This window comes from Salvelinus sp. IW2-2015, linkage group LG4q.1:29 (genome assembly GCF_002910315.2).
Source record: "Salvelinus sp. IW2-2015 linkage group LG4q.1:29, ASM291031v2, whole genome shotgun sequence".
Lineage (NCBI taxonomy): Eukaryota > Metazoa > Chordata > Actinopteri > Salmoniformes > Salmonidae > Salvelinus > Salvelinus sp. IW2-2015.
Genome location: NC_036842.1, coordinates 86,581,647 through 86,590,144, shown reverse-complemented (window position 1 = coordinate 86,590,144; position 8,498 = coordinate 86,581,647).

The window sequence follows — 8,498 nt, the reverse complement described above, 5'->3', positions numbered from 1 at the left end:
TTGCCCCATGCCAACTGATAATGAACCTATTCCACCCTCTCAGCACACATTCTGACCTGAGTCAACACACACACACTCATTAATCCACTAACGAGCTTTGGCAATATCCATTGGCAAGAGAGTGAGTTGAGACAACTCCTCATTCCTATTCTTTATCAAACAAACTCTCATAGTGTGAATATGTTGTTTTTCTTTTCGAGGAATATACATTATTCAGATCATTGAATCTGTTAAGTCAGTAATGAACTGTGTCCTCAAGCTGTGTTTTTTGAGGGGTGTGTATGCCCCCTATTGGTACTCTGCAGCTCTTGCAGCTAAAGTACAATCGAATGTTTTTGTCTGATTTGCCAACTTAGTATACATAACAGTAAACAACACATAAGACCATTTCACACAGAGAGAAAGGCCTCCTCTAGTCCTAGGTTCTACATTTGGATGAGATTAGGTACTTCAGAACCTTTATCTATCCAGAATTCAGAATGTGGCCGTAGATCTTTGGATGAACACATCTCACATACCTACAAGCGGTTGGATCTTGGCCTGAATCACACATTCTTCCCTACCCACACTCTGCTCCAAGCCAAGGTCATCCAACACAACCACAGACATGAGCTGAATATTATGTCATTGTTGTCTGCCATGGCTACAGGATTCTGGCTGCCATTTTAGATAATCAGTTAGGATGCGTCCCAAATGGCACCCTATTCTCTTTATAGTAGGCTTTGAGAGTGTGAGTGTGTGTGTGTGTGTGTGTGTGTGTGTGTGTGTGTGTGTGTGTGTGTGTGGTGGTGTGTGTGTGTGTGTGTGTGTGTGTGTTGTGTGTGTGTGTGTGTGTGTGTGTGTGTGTGTGTGTGTGTGTGTGTGTGGTGTGGTCGAGTGTGAGCGTGTGTGCGTGTGCGTGTTCTAGAACAATCTGATAAGTCCATGTTCCCAAACTTTAACAGCACATGACCGCAAATTGACACTAGAAAATAGTTAGCGCTGAGTGTTCATATAAATTTTTCAGTTCCGCGGGCTGTGTCGCAACACATAATGACATGCAAATGCATTCTAATAGTCTAAGGTTTTTAGTTGACACTGAAAGGTTGTCTTCTATAACCATTTCAATAGAAAAAAATCTTACTTTGTTTGATAAGATTACAGATGTTGTCAAGAGACCCCATTTCAGCTGACCCCATATGGGGTCCCGACCCCAACTTTGGGAACTGCATATTCACTATTGGTGCATACTGTATACCCTACTCAAGAAATGTCAAATCTATAATTTTACCCATTTGGCCCTTTGGTCTAGCACTGTGTGAAGGGTCTTGGGTCTTGTGGGTCTTGTGTGGGTCTTGTGTGGGTCTTGTGTAGACCACTGCGTCGCAGTGCTAGCTGCGCCACCAGAGTCTCTGGGATCGCGCCCAGGCTGGGCTGGGTTCGCGCCCAGGCTCTGTCGCAGCCGGGCCGCAACCGGGAGATCCGTGGGGCGACGCACAATTGGCATAGCGTCGTCCGGGTTAGGGAGGGTTTGGCCGGTAGGGATATCCTTGTCTCAGTATGTAAAAAAATAAAAATAATAATAATATAAAAAATAAAAAAAATGTAATAAAATGTATGCACTCTACTGTAAGTCGCTCTGGATAAGAGCGTCTGCTCTTGGCCGGTAGGGATATCCTTGTCTCAGTATGTAAAAATGTAATAAAATGTATGCACTCTACTGTAAGTCGCTCTGGATAAGAGCGTCTGCTAAATGACTAAAATGTAAAATGTAAATATGAGTGCAGGCACATTATGGAGTCCTACGTACTTTACAGGMTTGGGTAGGTTACTTTCTAAATGTAATCCGTTACAGTTATTAGTTACCCGTCCAAAATTGTAATCACTAACGTAACTTTTGGATTACCCAAATGTAGTAACGTATTGAATGACAACTTGTTTTTAACCAGGACAGAATCAATAACTGACTTTTTCCAACGTGATATAGGCACAGCAGATCCCCTTATTGTATGGGACACGTTTAAATGTGCCTCTAGAGGCTATGCAATTCAATACTCTTTTTTAAAACAAAAGAAATGTAGGACAAAATAATTAATATTAACAAAGGAAATAGAGGGACTAACTGTACAGATAGATAGCAACAAAAACTGTACTATAGAGGCGCATAATACGTTAGAGGAAAAACAAAAAGTAATGGAGTAACTTATTCAAGAAAGATCAAGTGTAAAATATTATAAAAACAAAGCAAACTGGATGGAATATGGGGGAAAATGCACCAAATAATTTTTTAATCTTCAACATACAAATGCTAACAAAATGAATTTACTGAAACTTGTTACAAATGGAGTCACCCATGATTCACCAAACAATATTTTGAAAGAGGAAGCAAAGCACTTTAAGCATATGTTTCCTCCATCTCCATTAACCAAAGTTAATTCGAATCCCAACGTACCTTCTCCGCTGTGCAATCTGGTTTCCGAGCTGGTCATGGGTGCACCTCAGCCACGCTCAAGGCACTAAACGATATCATAACCGCTATCGATAAAAGACAGTACTGGGCAGCCATCTTCATCGACCTGGCCAAGGCTTTCGACTCTGTCAATCACTGTATTCTTATCGGCAGACTCAATAGCCTTGGTTTCTCAAATGACTGCCTCGCCTGGTTCACCGACTACATCGCAGACAGAGTTCAGTGTGTCAAATCGGAGGGCCTGTTGTCCGGACCTCTGGCAGTCTCTATGGAGGTACCACAGAGTTCAATTCTCGGGCCGACTCTTTTTTCTGTATATATCAACGATGTCGCTCTTGCTGCAGGTMATTTCCTGATCCACCTTTACGCAGACGACACCCTTCTGTATACATCTGGCCCTTCTTTGGACACTGTGATAACTAACCTCCAAATMAGCTTCAATGCCATACAACACTCCTTCCATGGCCTCCAACTGCTCTTAAACGCTAGTAAAACCAAATGAATGATTTTCAACCGTTCGCTGCCCGCACCCACCCGCCCGACCAGCATCACTACTCTGGACGGTTCTGACCTAGAATATGTGGACAACTACAAATACCTAGGTGTCTGGCTAGACTGTAAACTCTCCTTCCAGACTCATATCAAACATCTCCAATCCAAAATCAAATCTAGAATCGGCTTTCTATTTCGCAACAAAGCCTCCTTCACTCACGCCGCCAAACTTACCCTAGTAAAACTGACCATCCTACCGATCCTCGATTTTGGCGATGTCCTCTACAAAATAGCTTCCAATACTCTACTCAGCAAACTGGATGCAGTCTATCACAGTACCATCCGTTTTGTTACCAAAGCCCCTTATACCACCCACCACTACAACCTATATGCTCTAGTCGGCTGGCCCTAGCTACATATTAAAGAGCTTAAAGAGCTTAAGTGATGGCCATTCTGATAAACTGGTAGAAATAATCTAGGTAATTGCAAAAGAGGACCAGAACCTACGTTATGAATAATCAAGGACTTTGGGAGTATAAGGTTCTATACACAAAATGTATGGTTTGGAACTCAGAACTGTTTTGTGATGTCTTCCTCTCATGACTCAACAAGTACATCACCTTACATGCAATAATGTTTTATTGACAACCCAGCATTGTGTGATTGGATTGCAGACACAACCTTATAGCATCAAGTTTAAAGGTGTTTGCACAGATAAATCGTAAATTTAGTTTTTCCCTAATCTGACATATCTCTTATGTGAAAGACCTATGTGAATAACTCATTTTTGACCAAAATGTCAGATAGAACCTGTGTCTCGATGTGTCTAGTATGTGTTGTAATGTAACGTTCTTGTCTGGTAGGAAGCCTGACGATGTCTCATTAGTTCAGTTGTTGATATTAGGCCTGATCTTAATCCTTAATCCCTCTGTCTTCTCTTCAGGTTGCCTCTGGGAACAGTGGTTGACCAACTTGCCAGATCAGGACTGAAGGGCATCTTTGGTGGCCTCAGGGTGATAGAGAGCTTCGAGGTTCTCATGACATAACTTCAGGTGGRTCTCTGTCATCCTGCCCACTAGAGAAAAGCCCTCTTATTCCTCGAGCCCCTGATGAAGATCTACAGCTTGTCCAGCGTGGCCCTCAGGTCAGCCCAGGGAGCCGGGGATGGTTCCATCATCAGCGCCATGGCCACTATCAGGGCTCTAAGAGGTCTGAGTCTGTGCTGCTCCTATAACACCCAGCACCTGATCGTGAGCTTCCACTCCCTGGGTAAACCAGTGTATAGTCCAGCTGTCCTGTGGAAGAGGAGAGCATCGGTCCCACGTACGCGCTGCCAAAGAAGGCTTTCTACCACCAGGCCTTCCGGTTTCTTGCCCCATGAGACCAGCCCTGTCATCTACTGGAAAAGTGTCCCGACTGAAAGGTAAGGGGAGTGACAAGTCACAGCTATACATCTACTACCCATTCAAATCAAATCAAATCAAATTTGATTGGTCACATACACATGGTTAGCAGATGTTAATGCGAGTGTAGCAAAATGCTTGTGCTTCTAGTTCCGACCATGCAGTAATATCTAACAAGTAATCTAACAATACCAGTGTTATGTAGTGTAGTCAGTAACCATAGATAGACAGCAGCAGAGAGAAAGACACAGAGGGATCATTTGTTTTGTGTGGAGGTTTCTGGAGAGGGAAGTCAGAACACTCAGGGAGCCTTCCATAGTCATGGTAAGAGAGACACAGGACAGAACAGTGCTGTGTGTATTCAGAACAGTGCTTTGTGTAGTAAGGCAGGAGACTTTTACCAACTGAGACAGAGTAAATACTGTACATTGTTAGTAGATATAATGCTGATTCTGTACCACTATAATGTCACAGTGCTGATGTGTGACATACTGACTCTCTGTACTGTATTTTCTCTTATTCACACAGACCCCACATAACACACTGGGAGTCACATCTGTCCTCCCCTAGAAGACCATGTGCCATATCCCCTGGTCTGCACCTGATCTGAAAGTGTTATTTGGTATGTGTTGTATGGTAACGTTATGTCAGAGGTCCCACTGTTGTGTTCATATGTGTTGGGTTGATGCTATTAGGCCTGACCGTTAACCCTGTCTGTGTGTCTTCAGGTTGCCTATGGGAACAGTTGTTGACCAACTCACCAGATATCGTCTGAAGGGCCAGGCTGTCTTTGGTGGTCTCAAGGTGATAGAGAGCAATTAGGTTGTCATTACACAACTTCAGGTGGTTCTCTGTCATCCTGCCCACCAGGGTGGCTCTAAGGTTGGCCCAGGGAGCCTGGGACGTCCCTATCACCAGCACCGTGGCCACAATCAGAGCTCTGAGAGCAGCACGGCCCATCCCTGACTTTGGCAGCATGGGTCTGTGCTGCTCCTATAACAACCAGCACCTGATCGTAAGCTTCCGCTTACTGGGTAGACCTATGCAAGGACCAGCTGCACCCCCGAAGGAGACGAGAGGCCAGAGGAATTTCAGCAGGAGGATCTCCACAACGGCAAATAACATCTCATACCTGATTCGCAAACTCCCAAGCCTTGCCATCTCCTCACCACCACCACCCCAAAGCGAAATTGCCCTACGTCGCCCATCACCATCACCAAGCCAGCTCCTGCTGAAGCCCAGCCAGCCCTCTGAGCTGTGGAGGCCTAAGGGGAGTCGGTCCACTAGCCCCACTGCTCTCCTGGACACCATCACACCCCCTTCAAACTGTGGGGCCAGAACCCATGACCATGGCCTCACCATCCCTTCCTATCTCAGGGGTGGCAATTGACCCAAAGCAGGAGAAGCAAATCTCAGATGGTGAGTTTCAATGTTTTTTTGCACTACTATTTAGAAAGCTATAAAGCTTGAGGCTGTAGTGAACGGATGTACAGTATTTGAAGTGGGAACGGTTGTATTGTATTTATCCAATGTGTTTTACACCTGTCAGAAGTTGACTATATTCTCTAGTCTTGCTTGCCAGACTCATGGCGCTCCACACCCCAGTTGTGTGGGAGATACACAGGGTGTTTCGAGAGACTAAGATTCTCTAACTATAGGATTGTGTGCTGTGTATTGTTTTTTCTCCTGACAGAGGCCAAGCAGAAGAAGAAAAGAAGAAGAAGAAGAAAAAMAAGAAGATTTACGGAGTTTCTTCTCAAGGGTTTGGAAGACCCTTACATCTTGCGCCCCCTCTMGCCACAGCAGGGACTGAATCAAATCAAATCAAATCAAATCTAAATAAAATAAAATGTTATTGGTCACATACACATAGTTAGCAGATGTTAATGCAAGTGTAGCGAAATGCTTGTGCTTCTAGTTCCGACAGAGCAGTAAAATCTAACAAGTAATCAAACAATTCCCAAACAACTACCCAATACACACAAATCTTAAGGATGCTCTTAATTGTGCATCTGTAAAAGTTTGTCAGGGTTTTAGGTGACAAGCCAAATTTCTTCAGCCTCCTGAGGTTGAAGAGGCGGTGTTGTACCTTCTTCATCCCATTGTCTGTGTGGGTGGACCATTTCAGTTTGTCTGTGATGTGTATGCCGAGGAACTTAACTTTCCACCTTCTCCACTATTGTCCCTTCGATGTGAATAGAGGGGTGCTCCCTCTGCTGTTTCCTGAAGTCCACGATCATCTCCTTTGTTTTGTTGACTTCAACTCATTCCAATGGAGTGGGCTCACATCAGGGTGTCATCAGACCAGGGTGTCCTCAAGCCAGGCACATCAGGTAAAGCTTGTGGGGGTGGCRAAAATCCAAGCAGAGATGTCTGCCAGACACAGAAATAACAATAAGCATAACAGTGATGACAGACCAGGTGAGGATGTGACAGAATCATGTGATTTTGTGTACAGAGAGAACCAAAGGGGACCTGGCACTTAGGCCTGTTAACTTGGACACCAGTAGTGAGGAGGTAAGGTGCAGATACTGACCCGTTCCATGTCACCTGGTAGGAGCCAGCTACATGTCAGGTGCAGACCCTGAGTATTTCATTAATATAAATATACAGGTAGAATATCTGTAAATCAGCATGAGTTGCAGCAGGAGTAGTCTCTGCATCCTAACACCATCAGTAAGGCTCTGTAAGAACTTCACATAAACTTGAAAACCGCCATGCAACATGGCAAACGTTGAGGCCAACTGAACACACCACTAGTGTACATCATTGGCATCAGCTGATGGAGGCTGGAGCCTGGAGCCAAAAAAGTGCATTCATTTTGATCGACTATTTGGACAAAATACTTAATCAGCAATTTGAGTGTGTATTGTCACAGAGTAGGCTAATAGTTTGTCTATCAGGGATTTCAGTTCTTGCCACTGTGGGCCTTTCTCATGTAAGATTCACAGGTAAAATGAGCATGGGTGATGGAGATTTATGCTTTTTACAGCTAATACACAATGCAGGATTACAGTACCATCTAGTGGGAAGAATTAAAGCATGCATGGTGCTGTAGGAAATAATCCACATACTGCATATGTGGTCAAATATACGATTAATATACTCAGTGGCGATTATAGCATGTTAATGTTGGTGGGGCAAACTCAAAAAAATGTTTTTGATGCATGCCAGCAAAGCCACTATACAAAACACTAAACATTACATTAATTACGCTATAACAGTGACAAACACTGCCAACAAACTGTTTGGGCCTACATAAAGCTGTCATAATAGCAGAGCTTTCTTTTCAGCACCATGGAGTGAATCCTTACCACTGCTACACCTGCCTATCAGCAGAGCCCTGTCTGGCAGCGAAACAGTTAATTCAGCCTCATTTACTGCCTTTAAAAAAAACATWGCTGATATGGCTGACTTGCATAAACAAATGTGGTTTSTACTGACAATTGAAATGTACAAACWATGGCATAAGGGAACGATGAGTGGATAATTAATCTGTAATTTCGATAAAGACATTAATGAGTGAGCTAAGACGGATGTAGTCAATATAACTATTTGTTCAGAACTTTTTAAATGTACAGCGACAGAATTGAGAACATTGGCCGTTCTTACAGTATTCTCCTTGTACACCAAGTAAGATGTCGCAATTGTAAATGAGAACTTGTTCTCAACTTGCCTACCTGGTTAAATTGACATTTTATTTTTAAAAAGGTAGGATAAATAAAGGGAGCATATAAACAGACAATGAAAGCTCTTACAATATTCGATGATGACATTTCTCTAAAACAGGCTATGTACACCACCAAGTCAGAACAGTTGGCTAAGTTATGAGGGGAAAGGGACCAATTATTAGGGTGAGGCACATGGGCTTCTAACGACTTGCTACACAACATACACTTAGTATTACTTTCTTAGCTACAGTATACATGTCTCCATGGCATATTACATATTACATCATTTATGGACTCAATTGAAAAGGAAGGTGACGCAGCAGTCCTTCTTGTGGGCATAAAAGTTTTACATTCTCTGGATTTATGGTGCTTTCAAGACAACTGGAAAATCWGAAAAAAACAAGATTGAATCATGATGTCAGTGATCTTCAGGTCGAAGCTCTAGAAAGACGCCTGAGTTGCCGACATGGAATTCCGAGTTGG